General features: G+C 41.8%; 1 protein-coding gene across 2 annotated transcripts in view; it reads right to left on the bottom strand.

Moving 5' to 3' along the window:
* Window positions 1-14,031, bottom strand: part of SLC26A5 (solute carrier family 26 member 5) — a 71,703-nt gene extending 57,672 nt beyond the window's left edge. Inside the window, exons 1-3 of one of the 2 annotated variants that reach the window (XM_050782758.1) lie at window positions 13,980-14,031; window positions 12,996-13,123; window positions 10,883-11,011 (exon numbers count right to left, since the gene is read on the bottom strand). The gene's annotated coding sequence lies outside the window, so the exon portion shown is untranslated. The remainder of the gene's footprint in view (window positions 1-10,882; window positions 11,012-12,995; window positions 13,124-13,979) is intronic. The other variant, XM_050782759.1, reaches the window with a different exon arrangement.
* Between the last annotated feature and the right edge of the window lie 1,063 nt (window positions 14,032-15,094).

Below are 15,094 nucleotides of genomic sequence, written 5' to 3'. Positions count from 1 at the left end.
AAATAATGAATAGAAGACAAAAAGGCAGGCACGTGATTTTGCACAGAGATGTGAAAAGGTAAATGCTAATAGGACATGTTCATGGAATACCAAAGGTACTGGTAGAAATCGTGCTTTGGGTGGTTATAGGAAATAAAACTGGAGAGGTCAAGCAGGATTAGATTTTTAAAGTCCATGAAAGGCAGGATGCAGGTTCCAATTTGCAGCCATGGGCTCTTGCTATTTGACTGTATCCCAGTCCTCCTTTGGCCTATACAAAACTGCTCAAAATCACTCTGCCATGGAGAAATTACTCCATACCACTAAATAAGTTGAATCCCTTCCAGCACTAATTTGCTGTGACTCCGTAAGTTAATAAATAGCAAGATTTATTTTCCAGCTAGAAACGCTTGAAAGATCTTTAATGCTCACAAGATATGCCCTTAGAATTTTCTTTGAGGTAAAAAGCTCAGTAATTCAAAGTGGTGCTTAGGTTTGAATGACAGATACTTTAATAGAAAAAAGTTCTCTAGTTTAAGCAAAAATGAAAGGAGAATCTACTGGTTGACTAGTTATTTCTTTTTCTAAAATAATAACCTTTAGCCAAAATAATATACACATGATAAAACTGCAAGTATTATGACAGAACTAATAATGAAAAACAATAGTTTTCCATCCCATTCTTCCCAATGCGAGTTCTATTTCCTGAAGCAACCATTTTCTTTCTCTCTCTTTTCTTTCTTTCTTTCTTTCTTTCTTTCTTTCTTTCTTTCTTTCTTTCTTTCTTTCTTTCTTTCTTTCTTTCTTTCTTTCTTTCTTTCTTTCTTTTTCTTTCTTTCTTTTTCTTTCTTTCTTTTCTTCTTTCTTTCTTTCTTTTTCTTTCTTTCTCTTTCTTTCTTCTTTCTTTCTTTCTTTTTCTTTCTTTTTCTTTCTTTCTTTCTTTCTCTCCCTCTCTCTCTCTCTCTCTGTCTCTCTTTGCCTGTCTCTCTCTCTCTCTCCTCTTTCTTTTTTTTTTTTTCCTCAGACAGGTCTCACTCTGTCACCCAGGCTAGAGTGTTGTGGTGTGATCATGGCTCACTGCAGCCTCAACCTCCTGCACTCGAGCTGTTCTCTTGCCTCAGCCTCTTGAGTAACTGGGATCACAAGCATGCACCACCACAGCTGGCTAGTTTTTAAATTTTTCTTCATAGAGGTCTCATTATGGTGCCCAGGCAGATCTTGAACTCATGGGCTTCAGTGATCCTCCCACCTTGGCTTCCCAAAGTGCTGGGATTACAGGTGTGAGCCACTGTAGCCAGCCACCATTTTCTTAGAATCATTTTTGATATTAATTCTTCTGGTGAGTTTATTATTAACTCTAAATCAGCAATTCTCAGAAAGGGAAACTGGTATTTCAGGTGGGATTTGTGTGGGATTGTTCTATGCATTTAGCATCTCTGTTCTTGACATTAAATGCTAGTAGCATTCTCCATCCACAGGATACATTTCCCAATCTTTTCTGGAATCGAGAACTACTGCTCTAAGTAATAAAATCATATGGCTGTTCTTTTTACTTATCAAGTTTAGATATTTTTCACGAACGCTTACCATGAAAAATTAACTTTTTTTTTGAGACAGGGTCTGGCTCTGTCACCCAGGCTGGAGTGCACTGGCATGAACTCGGTTCTCTGCAACTTCCACTTCCTGGGTTCAATAGATTGCCATGTCTCAACCTCTTGAGTAGCTAAGATTATAGGTGCATGCCACCACACCCGTCTAATTTTTGTATTTTTTGTAGAGACGGGGTTTCACCATGTTACCTAGGCTGGTCTCAAACTCCTGAGCTCAAGTGATCCACCCACTTTGGCCTCCCAAAGTGCCGGGATTACAGGCAGGAACCACTGCACCCAGCTGAAATATTAGCATTTAAGTCTCCTTACTCACTTATATTTTTGCTAAATTATATTACTATTTTTAATTCCTTTACCTATAAAACCAATATATACCAATTTATTCTCCCTTTTCTCTCTCCTTCTGGAATTTCTATTAGACATTTGTTGGAGCTTCACATGTCATTGTGTGCTTTAACTTCTTACACTTTCCAGCTTTTTATCTCATTGGGTTGATAGTCTTCTCAGATTTAGCTTCCAGTTTAATAATCTACTTTTGGCTCTAATACGTTGTTTAAGTAGGACATTACGTTTTTAAAAAAATTTAATGTCTATATTTTTCATTTCTATACTTTTTGAAATTGGCTTGTTCTAATTTCATAGTGTTCCATTTTTCCTTTTGTTTTCAATTCTCTTTATTCTTTTAATAATTTTTAACACACTTGTGATCTTGTTCATCTATTTCCATTGTTTTAAATTCTTGGGGATCTGATTCTTCTGCTTGTTCTGTTTGCTGACACTCCCTTGCAGTGATTTGTAGGTTTTTAAAATTGTGAGCTCATATTTAATTGTGGAAGGGGAGGAGTGGTTCTGTGGATGTTCCATGTACACTTAAGTTGTGACGTGTCTTTAGAAGCTTTCATGTCTACTCTGCCAGGGTTCTGGTGGTTTTAGTGGGTCCTGGACCTTTTCACTACTGTTGGTGTTTGTTTAATATGGTTTGAGTCTTCTTATTCATAGAGGAAGTATAATTTTGAACCCAATTTCTGAATGAGGCACTGGCCCAGGGTTCTGATTGTTCAAGGGTGACTTTCTTTTTTTAACTCTCACTCAAGGCCTACAAGACTTCCTTGTTTCCCTAAGTAGTGGTTAGACTTTGCCTAATACTCTATTAATGGACTAGACAGGTCTTTAGAGCTCCAGGCTTATCCAGTGTTTCAGTTCCATGGTCCTGGTCTCCTGTGGGCCTGAAGCCAAATTTTCTGCCAAAGTTTGAATGATACAACCTCATCATTCAACACTCCAGGGTCTATATCCCACAGAAAAACTCCCACGGTTCGGGCTGCATGTGAGATTTCTTACTATTACTGTTCTTTCTTAAACATTTTTCTCTGCATCTTTCTGACAGTCTTTATTTCAAGGTTATTTGAACATTTGTTGTGTTTTATCCTTTTTTTGTGTGTGTTTGTCCTGGAGGAAGATCTGAATGAGTCAGCTTAGCCCTCTAGGTTGCTAGAAGTCCCAAAATCATCATCATCATCATCATCCTCATCATCATTTTTTTAGGCTAGTCAAGTAAAGCAGTGGGAATGTAGAAGGAACAAAGAAATCAGTAACTGGTTGTGATCAATTAGTTGTAAATACCACTGCACTTGGACCAGGAAGAATTCCTATTATTTCTTTTTTTTTTCCTGAGATGGAGTTTTGCTCTGTCGCCCAGACTGGAGTGCAGTGGCTTGATCTTGGCTCACTGCAAACTCCACTTCCCAGGTTCACGCCATTCTCCTGCCTCAGCCTCCCGAGTGGCTGGGACTACAGGCGCCCACCACCACGCCCGGCTAATTTTTTGTATTTTTAGTAGAGACGGGGTTTCACCATGTTAGCCAGGATGGTCTCGATCTCCTGACCTCGTGATCTGCCCACCTCGGCCTCCCAAAGTGCTGGGATTACAGGCGTGATCCACCGCGCCAGGCTGAATTCCTATTATTTCTATAACTATGCAAATATTGTTCGTTGCTACTTCTATCTATAAAAGGAAATTGACTTAATTCTTCTTAAAGTCATTCTTCTTGAGCTCACTATCTGCCCTAATTTGTATTAATTTTTTTCTAAGCCTGGTGAACGTCTGTCAACCTACAATTTATTTCATTGGAATTGTGGATTAGCTCCACTCTTTCTAATTCCACATCTTCCTCCTCCTTGCTTTATACCCTCATTTCTGGAGCATATCCTCAGGCAACTGCTTTAGAAAAGGTACTCAGAAGTAAACGGCCTGAGTCTCTGAATGTCTGAAAATGTCTTCATTTCACTGTCACACTTGATAAGTTATTGACAATAGGATTCTAAGTTCGAAATCATTTTTCCTTACAAATTTAAAGCCATTGCTCTATTAAAATCCAGTTTCCTCATGAGATGCCTTAAACGACTTCAGGTTTGCTCCCCACTGATAGTTGAAACCCAAACTGCTACGCATCTACCAAAGGAATCACAAACCAATACCACCTACAAGGAAGTAGGTAATGAAAATGACAGAAGTGGACGAGGTGTCCGAGCTAATCTAGAAAGCATGTGCCAACCCCTAAGTGGTCAGTTGCTATCCAGGTATTGCTGAATGTTGCGTAGATCTTCCATTTAAAACTTTCCTTTAGACAGTCTCTTCAATAAATGGTGTTGGGAAAACTGGCTATCCACATGCAGAAGAATGAAATTGGACCCTTTTATCATACTATATGCAAAAACCAACTCAAAATGGATTAAAGACTTAAATGTTAAGACCTAAAACTATAAATCTACTAAAAGAAAATGGCGGAAAGCTCCATAATGCTGGTCTAGGCAATTATTTTCTGGATATGACTCCAAAGGCACAGGCAACAAAAACAAAAACAGACAAACGGGATGGCATCAAACTAAGGTTCTGCACAGCAAAGGAAACAACAAAATGAGGAGACAACCCACTGAATGGGAGTAAATATTTGCAAACGACACATCTGACAAGTGCTTAATACCTAAAATATACAAGGAACTCAAATAACGTGATAGCAAGAAAACAAACAACACAATTAAAAGTGGGCAAAGGACCAGAATAGACATTTCTCAGAAGACACAGAAATGGCCAAGAGGTACATGAAAAAATGTCCAGCATTACCAATATTTAGGAAAATGCACTTTAAAATCACGATGATGTATAACCTCACCTGTTAGAATGGCCTTCATCAAAAAGATGAATGATAACAAGTGTTGGTGAGCATGCAGAGAAAAGGGAACTCCTGTATACTGTTGGTGGGAGTGTATATTAGTACAACCATTATGGAAAATGGTATCACAGTTCCTCAGAAAACTGAAAATAGAACTACCATATGATCCAACAATCCCACTTCTGGGTATATATCCAAAGGAGTTGAAATCAATATGTCAAAGGGATATCTGCATTCCCATGTTCATTATAGCGTTATTCACAATAGCCAAGACATGGAATCAATTTAAGTGTTCATCAATGGATGAATGAATAAAGAAAATGTGGTCTATAGACACAGTAAAATATGATTCAGCCTTTAAAAAGAAGGAAATCGTGTCATTTGTGGTAACACGGATGAATCTGGAGGATATCATGCTACATGAAAAAAGCCAGGTACACAAAGACAAATACCATATCATCTCACATGTAGAATCTAAAAAACTCACCGAAGTAGAGAGTAGAATGGTGTTGACCAGAGGCTAGGTGAGGGGTGGGAGGGAAGGAGTGGGGAATTGTTAATCAAAGGGTACAAAGTTTCAGACAGACAAGAATAGGTTTTGAGAGCGACTGCACAGCAGGGGGACTGTGTGTTTTGTTGAGTCTGCACATTGCTTCATGAACATTTGCATTGGTTTCCAACATTTAAAAATTGAGAAAGTTTTTATTAAAATGTAGTTTCAAGTTCTCCTTCCAAACTCATGTTCTATATGAAGTTCTAGAATAGGCAAAACTAATCTATGGTGATAGAAATCATAATCGTGATTTCAGCCCTCTGTATCCACAGGAGAGTGGTGCCAGGACCCCACATGGATATGAGAATCTGCAGATGTTCAAGTCCCTAGTTGGCCCTCTCTATCTGCAGAACCTGTGGAGACCAAGGGTCGACTATATATTTTAAAATAACTAAGAGTAAATTTCAAATATCTTATAAAAACCAGGTAAGTAAGCAAGTTGGTGGATATGTTAGCTTGATTTAATAATTCTCCATTTTATACATATATCAAAACATCACATTGTACCCATAAATGTATAAAATTATAATTTGTCAGTTAAAATATTAGTTATAATTTTTAAAAAATTTTCTTTTTTTTTTTTTTTGAGATGGAGTCTCACTCTCGACTCACTGCAACCTCTGCCTCCCAGGTTCAAGCAATTCTCCTCCCTCAGCCTCGCAAGTAGCTGGGACTATAGGCATGTGCCACCACACCCTGCTAATTTTTGTAATTTTAGTAGAGACAGGGTTTCACCATGTTGGCCTGGCTGGTCTTGAACTCCTGACTTCAAGCCATCCACCCACTTCAGCCTCCCAAAGTGCTGGGATTACACGTGTGAGTCACCGAGCCCACCTATATTGAGATTTCATGTACACATAGTGAACTATACAGATCAGTGTATGAGTTTACGGTGCATTTCAGACTACTAGAAATAGAATCTTTCATTATCTAGAAATTCCCCTCGTGTCCCTACCCAGTCAATCTCTGACATGTCAGCAACTACAGTTCTGATTTCTATCACCATAGATCAGTTTTGCCTATTCTAGAACTTCATAAAGGACATCAATTTGGAATGAAAACTTGAAAATACATTTTAATAAAAAATTTCTCAATTTTCATTAAACATTGGTTTAAATGTTGGAAACCAATCCACATTTTTGTGAAACAATGTGCAGACCCAACAAAACACACAGGCTCAACTCAGCTCAACAATAACACAACCACTTTGTGTCTGGTCTGTAGTGTAAACAAGGAATATATTTTGCATAAGTTTATTAAGATTTCTTTCATGACTATTGGTTGGGGTGCTACCTGACAGTTTTTATTATTTAGCAACTAGCAGCACATTTCTTAGAACAGGAGGGGCAGGCTTATCTTCAGGGCAACAAGGAGAAAGGGAAACCGAAGCCCTCTCTGCAGCCAGCCTAGGGGGAAAGGAAGCACAAGGGGAGGAATGGGAAGAGATTAATTTGGAGAGGAAAGGAAAGCCGGGGGGACTATCCAGGAGGTATAACAAGGAAGAAAGAGAACACAGGCTGCTGCTGTTTCAACTAAACAGTAAGAAACCCCATCTTCACATCACTTTACAAGTATCCCACTGAAAACGGGTCCTGTATGATCTTTAGCACCCTCTCAAACTCTTGTCCACTGCTCCTTTCCTTGCTGGGGTCATTTTCTTCACCTTCCCACCTTGTCTCTCTGCTCCAGCCACATGGACTTCCTTGCTGTCTGTTACTATTGTTTGTTTGTTTGTTCGTTTTGAGACAGAGTCTTGCTCTGTTGCCCAGGGTGGAGTGCAGTGGTGCAATCACAGCTCACTGCAACATCTGCTTCCTGGGCTCAAGTGATTCTGGCACCTCAGCCTCCCGAGTAGCTGGGATTACAGGTGTGTGCAACCACGCCCAGCTAATTTTTGTGTTTTTAGTTGAGATGGGATTTCACCTTGTTGGTCAGGCTGGTCTTGAACTCCTGGCCTCAAGCAATCCGCCCGCCTTGGCCTCCAAAATTGCTGGGATTATAGACATGAGCCACCGCACATGGCCTCCTTGCTGTTTTATGAACATGCCAAGCACATGTCTGGCCAGGATGCTGTACTCCCAGACAGTCTCATGTTTTTATGAGCTGTATGTTTCTCCATAGCACTTAACACTATCTAACCTACATGATGGTTTACTTCTTTATTTTCTGTCTCCCTTCCCTTCTTCATAAGAATGTAACCTACGTGAAGTCAGGGGCATGGGGGAACTCATTAGATATTTGTTGGATAATGAATGACTCTAGGAAGAAAGGAAGGAAACAAAAATGCAAGAAAGGAAGCAATGAAAACCCTTGTTACCTTTGAGGATGTTGTTAAAAGTGTTCAATAAACAGGGACTGGCTAAGAAATTTTACCATTTCTAATTATTTTGCAAAATTGTGTTGCTTTTTGGAAGTAAAGATTTAAAAAGCAAACTAATGATAATCCTAAGGACTAGCACGACCCTATTCTTATTATCTTAAGAAACTAGATGTATGGGAGGATACATTTTTATTTATAAACACATAAATGGGCCATTGAGTTTAGTAATAATTAAGTTTCCAGTAGGGTTGAAATTATGACAAATCTACCTTTTCCTGGTATATTTCTTCCTACTTTAATTCATTTTAAGAAGTAGGTCAGGAATAAATTATGACATAACAGAACATGTGCCCAATACTACTAAATCTTTGGGAACAACGATCAGCAATGAACATATAAAACGACTCCAATCCTAGAATTTTGTTTTCTTTTGTTTGTTTTTTACTGGCAATGAGTACAACCAGCTCTAGGCAGCTGGAGAGGTGGGGGCTGAGCTGGTTTTGTAGGTCTGCATTGGATTTTTGACATCAGGTAAAGGCCACTCCTCTGAGATACAGAGGTAAAAACTTTACTGCCAATAGCTTTCCACTCCAGGAAAAAATAAAATATGCTCCAACCTAAGCTGTGATTTAGAATTAAGTCAGGCCCTGGGATTGGCCAACGCTGGATTAGACCAAGTGTGTCCAGGCTGCCAGTTCACCCCTGGAGACAGTACTGCATGCACTGTGTATGGAAGGCTGCAGGGAACATGCGGGAATCAAGGGCCACAAGCCCACATTTGTCAACACGGAGCATGCCGAGACAAGTTCAGTTGGGGAGACCCTAATCCAGCGGCGCTAGAGGAATTAAAGACACACACAGAAATATAGAGGTGTGAAGTGGAAAATCAGGGGTCTCACAGCCTTCAGAGCCGAGAGCCCTGAACAGAGATTTACGCACATATTTATTAAAAGCAAACCAGTCATTAGCATTGTTTCTATAGATATTAAATTAACTAAAAGTATCCCTTATGGGAAATGAAGGGTTGGGTTGAATTAAAGGAATAGGTTGGGCTAGTTAGCCACAGCAGGAACGTGCCCTTAAGACACAGATTGCTCATGCTATTTTTTGTGTCTTAAGAATGCCTTTAAGCGGTTTTCCACCCTGGGCGGGCCAGGTGTTCCTTGCCCTCATTCCCACAACCTTCAAGCTTGGGCGTTAGGGCCATTATGAACATGTCACAGTGCTGCAGAGATTTTGTTTATGGCCAGTTTTGGGGCCAGTTTATGGCCAGATTTTGGGAGGCTTGCTCCCAACAGAGCAGGTGGGATATGGTAATCTGCCTGCATTTCAGCAAGTTGAGAATAGGCTTATAGCAGAGATAAGACTAATCGATAAAGAAAAGAGAGAAATTAAGTGTAGCTCCTGGTAACCCACGTGCCTCTTACCCTTGTCAGTTTTTCCTCCTTTCCATTTTTGGTCAACTGATGTCTGTCTCTCTTACTGATCTGACAGTCACATATACACACAGTTTTTTGTCTTTGGGATATGAAGAGTATTAGGAGATTAAAAGAAGAGTAGGGTAAACAAATACATTTCATGGATTACAATATAGTAAGTGCTAACTCTAGAAGAATTTTCCAAGTGTGAAAATCTACAGAATTTACAGTGTAATGGCAACATGATTAGGTCCCAAGAAATAATTAAGGTAAACAATGTGCTCTTTTTCTCCTCTCCCTGGTAACTCAATAGTCTTCAACTACTTGAGAAGGTGTGAGGATCATTTTTTATCTCAGTTTGGACACTGAAGCTCACATTTCAGCGACGATCAAGGTGATCATGCTTATCCCCTGCTGACACCTTTCTTCCCCACCTCAACAAGTCACAGATCACTTCAAGGAGAAAATTGCAAGAGGTTATTAAACACTGGCATGGATACCCAGAGCAGAGATGTTATCGTCTCTGGGGACCTTTAGGAACAGCTGATCATCCTGGATAGGCAGAGTTACACCTAATTCAGACTGTCAAAAACTACCGGGTGCTGCAAAGTCAGCAAAGCATTGTGGGAATATCAAAAAGGTGAGCAGGCACAGCAGCTCCCCTGAATAACCTGAAATGGCTTGATCTGGACTGCTTCTGAGAAAGGCATGTTTAGGTTTGGTTACCACTGAGGAGGTGCAATGCTGGGCCAGGTTATGTTTACCAGGGATTTTGTGGGCCTGCTTTTCTCAATCCTGACTGGATATTAGTATTTGCTGGGGGGACTTTTAAAAAATAAAGATGCCTGGGCCTATGCCAGTCCATTATCTTCTCCCCACCTTCATCACTCTTCTTTTTCTCTTTGAGACAGAGTCTCGCTCTTGTTGCCCATGCTGGAGTGTAGTGGCGCAATCTCGGCTCACTGCAACCTCCACCTCCTGGGTTTGATTCTTCTGCCTCAGCCTCCCAGTAGCTGGGATTACAGGCATGCGCCACCATGCCTGGCTAATTTTTGTATTTTAAGTAGAGACAGGGTTTTGCTATGTTGGCTAAGCTGGTCTTGAACTCCTGGCCTCAAATGGTACTCCCGCCTCAGCCTCCCAAAGTGCTGGGAGCACAGGTGTGAGCCACTGAGCCTGGCCTACACTTTCACTATTGAAAACATTTGTATTCTGGAGGACTATGAAGGAGGGGACAGGTCTTTTTCAAAATCTAGGGAACACTAAGGACTTTATCCTCAAAATAAATCTGATTAATTAATCAGAATCTCTGTTGGGTATTTTTTTTTCTAAATAAACTCCCAGGCAATGCAAATGCAATGGAATTATACATTAGTTGCTGAGAACCACTGGTGCCATGTAGCACCCTCATTTTATACATAGAAAAATTAAGGTCCAAAGAATTTAACTGACATGTGACTTGCCCAAGACCACATGCCTGGTTAGTGGCAGAGCTTGGCTTAAAACCATGATCTCCATTAATTTACAAATCCAATAAGCATCTTTCAAGGACATTCTAGGGTTGTTGGCCCACCACCTAGTTGCCACTCAAGAATACGGTAAGTCAAAGCTGGTTGATAGCTAAGGATATCTTAGGCTGATCCCGATCCAAGTTAAAAGGTAAGTGTAAGGTGTGATGGTTCTGGTATTCTCTCTTATAGTTTTCTTCCAAGTAGTGGTGTGTGATTCAGATCTCTGGAAATTTTGAGGAATCCTTTGATCTGGATAAAATCCATCACTACCTCTGACCCACTCTCCAATTTACTAGTTCGAGGAGGCTGTCTACTTACCCAGATCCAATGTGCAGCACAAAAGTCAGGACAGGGGACAAGATCCCCCACTGGGAGCTCCAGTGAAGTTCACTGAAACCTTGATTACTGGGGCTGAGAGCTAGAGAAGGTAGAGCTCGCTCCTTGGCCCTATATATAGAAGAAGAAAAGTAAGTTAATTCAGCAGTTGCTGGTTTGTGTTTTTGAAAGAAGCTATGTCTAAAATATTTCTTAATGCTGTCCTTTCATTCCTAATATCAACCCACTACCTTCCAAGGCACAGCTACTGCTATCAGAGTGGCTTACATGGGATAGGCTAATTATATATAATTATATCTTCTTCCTAAGGGTGAACTGCTAGGGTGTGAAAAACATATATTTCAATTTTTGAACTCGACCATTCCCATATGTAGCAATTCATGACTACAAGTTTGCATATGAGAGATTGTGTCCCGAATGGGGCATCATCAGTACTGGGAGCAAATCCTCCTAGAGCACTTGCCTTGAAAAGAGCAAGAAAAGTAGAAAAATGAGAGACTCATAATGTTCATGATAAGAGTTGACCTTGATCAATTAAAAAATTAGGCCAATCTGTATTTAGTCTTTTACAAATAATACAATTATTACTTCCCATTCACAGAATACTTACTCAAGGGACCATGTATTTATTCCATTTGAAAGTAAATTAAGTCATATCCACTCAGTTTGTGAATTTACCCACATCTTGCTCACTTCCCTTTCCCTCCACCTACCTACCCTCTGACTAATTCGCTGACCCGTTCTAAAGCAAGCTCTCACAACCTGGGCACCAGGAATCCTCTGAAAGGTGTACAAGATTTTGAATGGGTGTGCTTTTTTATTTTGGGGGGGATAAAGCCCCTAGTGTTCTCCAGATTTTGAAAGAGACCTGTCCCCTCTTTCATAGTCCTCTAGAATACAATTGTTTTCAAAGGTGAAGGTGGGGAGAAGATAATGATGTTGACAGTTGTTGGTACCTACAATAAAACATTTTATGAAGTTGGTCCTGGAACTAGCCTTCAAAAGGATTAAGAGTTCATGAAATTAGATCTATCCTCCAAAAGAATAGACTTACATAAAACATACTTTGAGGCACAAAATTATTAAATTTATTCATGCTGTGTCTTCTTTTGTGCAAGATTTCACTAGTTTGAAACCAAAAGAAAGGAAAATCATCATCTCATTTTTCTTGATTTTAACTTTATTAATGTAATGGTAATGAGAACACCTGGGAATATGGATGTACTTCTTATTTATCATGATTTCCCTCGAAAACTGTTTCACTTGGGTTACTAAAATGCAGACTACCTGCAACGGTAGAAAAATTAAGATACCGGGGGCAACACATGATATTTAGAATGAGATGAAAACTCAACTGATTTTGATTGTCAGTTAAATAGGCAGTGCACACCTGCATCTACACCTCACAAGACAATCCACTGATTGTTAGAAACTTCCTTAGTCTTCCATTCTTCTGTTCTTAGCAAAGCGCCTCTACTCGAAAGGCACTCAAATACTTGTTGGATTGAGTCAATTCTTTTGGTTTCGCTCATAAATTAATGAGGAACGTGTAACTCTGTACAGTTTCAGAGTAGTTAAAGAGAGAGAAAAAAAGAAATGCTACGTAAGAGAATTGGGGCTTCAGGTGTTACCTAATAGACTAGAAAGCTTTCCAACAGTGCACTTAAGATATGAGCTATAGCAACCTTACCTAGGAATTCCTCGCCCTAACTTTCTTTCTAATGCAAATTAGTTTGAATTTCTCTCTCCTCCCTCCTGTCCTCTGTCTGAAAGTCTTCTGATACAAAGCAATACTACAGTAATTAGAAGGAATGCCTGACAAAAACACATTTTAAATTTCATTTTCAAAAAGGTTGATACTTCCTATTGCATACTCCGAATTCCCCTGCATTTCTATGCTGTAGATTCCTACACTTTAGACAATACATTTGTATCTAGTGCACACTGTTCACTTTTCAGATAGGAAAAAGCTAAATCTCAGTCAGTCCCCGCAAAAGGTTGCCATTTTTTTTGTTGTTTTAAGAGTCTCCATGAATGTTATTTAAATTCTAGAATCCACAGTACTCATCGAAGCTAGGAAAAGAATTTTGCCCACCTACAGCGTATCGGAGGCTTTTTTCACAGTTAGCAGATCGGATCCTTGCCGCTGTGTCTTCTGTAGGTATCGGAGCTCATTGAGAACGTCCAGCACGCCTTCCCGGCTGAGCCCGGCGCAGGTGCGCTCTAGATGAGGCAGTTAACCAAGTCAATTGGTTCCTGATCAACTAAATCTCTCGTAAAAATAAACACTGCCGCGAGCTTCGAGAGTCCAGAGTGTCAGAGCCTCTATGATGGCAGAGCAGCTGCCGCGATGCCTGATTAGCAGGGAGAAGGATTTCCCGGCAGGGGGCCAATACCAAATTTTAGGGCTGTTAGGCTCTGACCAGTCCCTTCGTGAGCGGAGAAGTAGGAGACCCGGGGTTCGAGCCTTGCCCGGCACTGAGCGGAGGGCCCAGTCTCGGGACCACAGCCTCGCTCCCTGGGAGCTCGGGGCAGCCAAAGCCGGGCAAGCCCGGCCTGGCACAGGAGGAGGCACGGCCGGTCTCCGGAGAGAGGGCCAGAGGCAGAACTGAGGGCCTAGTTTTGGGTAATTCGGTTTGGATACAAATCAGGCCAGACCCAAGGAGTCTGGTGCCGGCCACCGTAGGGCAAGAGGAGGGTGTTTCGGAGCACAGCCAGGGCGCGCGAGAAAAAGATGAAAACCAAACTGGAAACGGCAAAGGGCTGGATTAGCGCCGAAGGGATTCGAGGAGGCAAACGTGAAGTAAAAATGCTGTGTGCAGCTGCAGAGGGCGAGGGGACGGGGATTGCAAAGGAAAGCGCTTCGTGAGACTTTCTCCTTCCCGGCGTAGAGACCAGCAGAGTGCGGGCAGGTCAGCCCTGTCGTCTGTTCGTTTAGGGAAAGGGCGCGGCATGGAGCCCGGGAGAGAGGGGCAGAGGCAGAGGCGGTGACAGCGAGGGCCCCTGCTCGGGTGGGCCCGCGGGCCTCAGCTCAGCCCCCTCCCGAGGGACCGCGACCCCCGGCCCCGCTCGCACTCACCAGCCCGGGCTGCCCTGGGCGGAGCCGCCCCGCCGCGCTCCCCAGCCGCTGCCTCTTCGACGGGCGCGCTGCCTCCAGGTGCGGCTCTAGGAGGAGGCGCCGCGGGCAGTGGTGGCTGCGCCCGGTGCCTCCGGGTAACACAAGCCCGCCCCGCCCCACCAAAGCCAGGCCCCGCAGCCACCCTCCGCTGTGGGACGCCGGGGCGCGGGCATCCCTGCCCCCTAGGGGCCTCTTCCCAAGCACCTCGAACTTTCCAAAGTGTGCTTGGAATTTAACACCTTGTTCTTGACGAGCAAAAGTACCCTGATAAGACCGGCTTTCTTCCTCTACGGCCCAGGAGTTTCTCCAGGTGGCATTCCTGTCGCCTTGAGGTGGAACGTCAGTAGAGGCTCGAGGCTGAAGCAAGCACAATACTTAAGGTATAGCGTTCAAGTGGAAAACATTGCGTTTTATGATTTTAAAATGGAAAAGAACCAAAAGAGAACCCTGACTTATCTTTTCAATTACGGTCATTATAGAGACTCGGATTCGTACAGGAACATTCGAAAACTTAGGAAATCCTTAGGACAATGTAAGTGTGGGATTTTTTGTTTTTGTTTTTTTCAAAAAGTTTTGATGAACTGCCTTTGGTTAACACTTTGTTTGCAAATATTGACTATTTATTGCACAACAAGGCAATGCATGATAGGTTATTTTCCGGGCATTTAAATTAGAATTTACAAAACAACGTTTGCGTTTTATTAAGTAGAATAACGTAACATGTTACCCCAAAGTGGGAGAATTGCTTGAGCCCAGGAGTTTGAGACCAGCCTGGCAACAAAGCGAGACTCTGTCTCTTAAAAAACAAATTAGGAAATAGCTTGTCTTCTTCTAAAAACTGGGATACAAGAGAGCGCCGAAGCCAGAGTGCCGGGATCCAGGAGGGTGAAGTGTAGAAAATGATTTCAAATATACACTTCCCTCTGGCGTTGTCTTAGTAAGGATTATAGTTGGTTCATTAAGAGCATCTGTTTTTTGCTTTGTGCATTTCTGCGCGTGCACACTGTAGTGACACATGTGGTGGACAAGGTCTTTGGTCTTAAAGCTGAAATGCACGCTGCAGACACCAGAGGCTT

This window comes from Macaca thibetana, chromosome 3 (genome assembly GCF_024542745.1).
Source record: "Macaca thibetana thibetana isolate TM-01 chromosome 3, ASM2454274v1, whole genome shotgun sequence".
NCBI lineage: Eukaryota > Metazoa > Chordata > Mammalia > Primates > Cercopithecidae > Macaca > Macaca thibetana.
The sequence above is the reverse complement of the archived record's forward strand: the minus strand, read 5'-3'. Positions and strand labels throughout refer to the sequence as shown.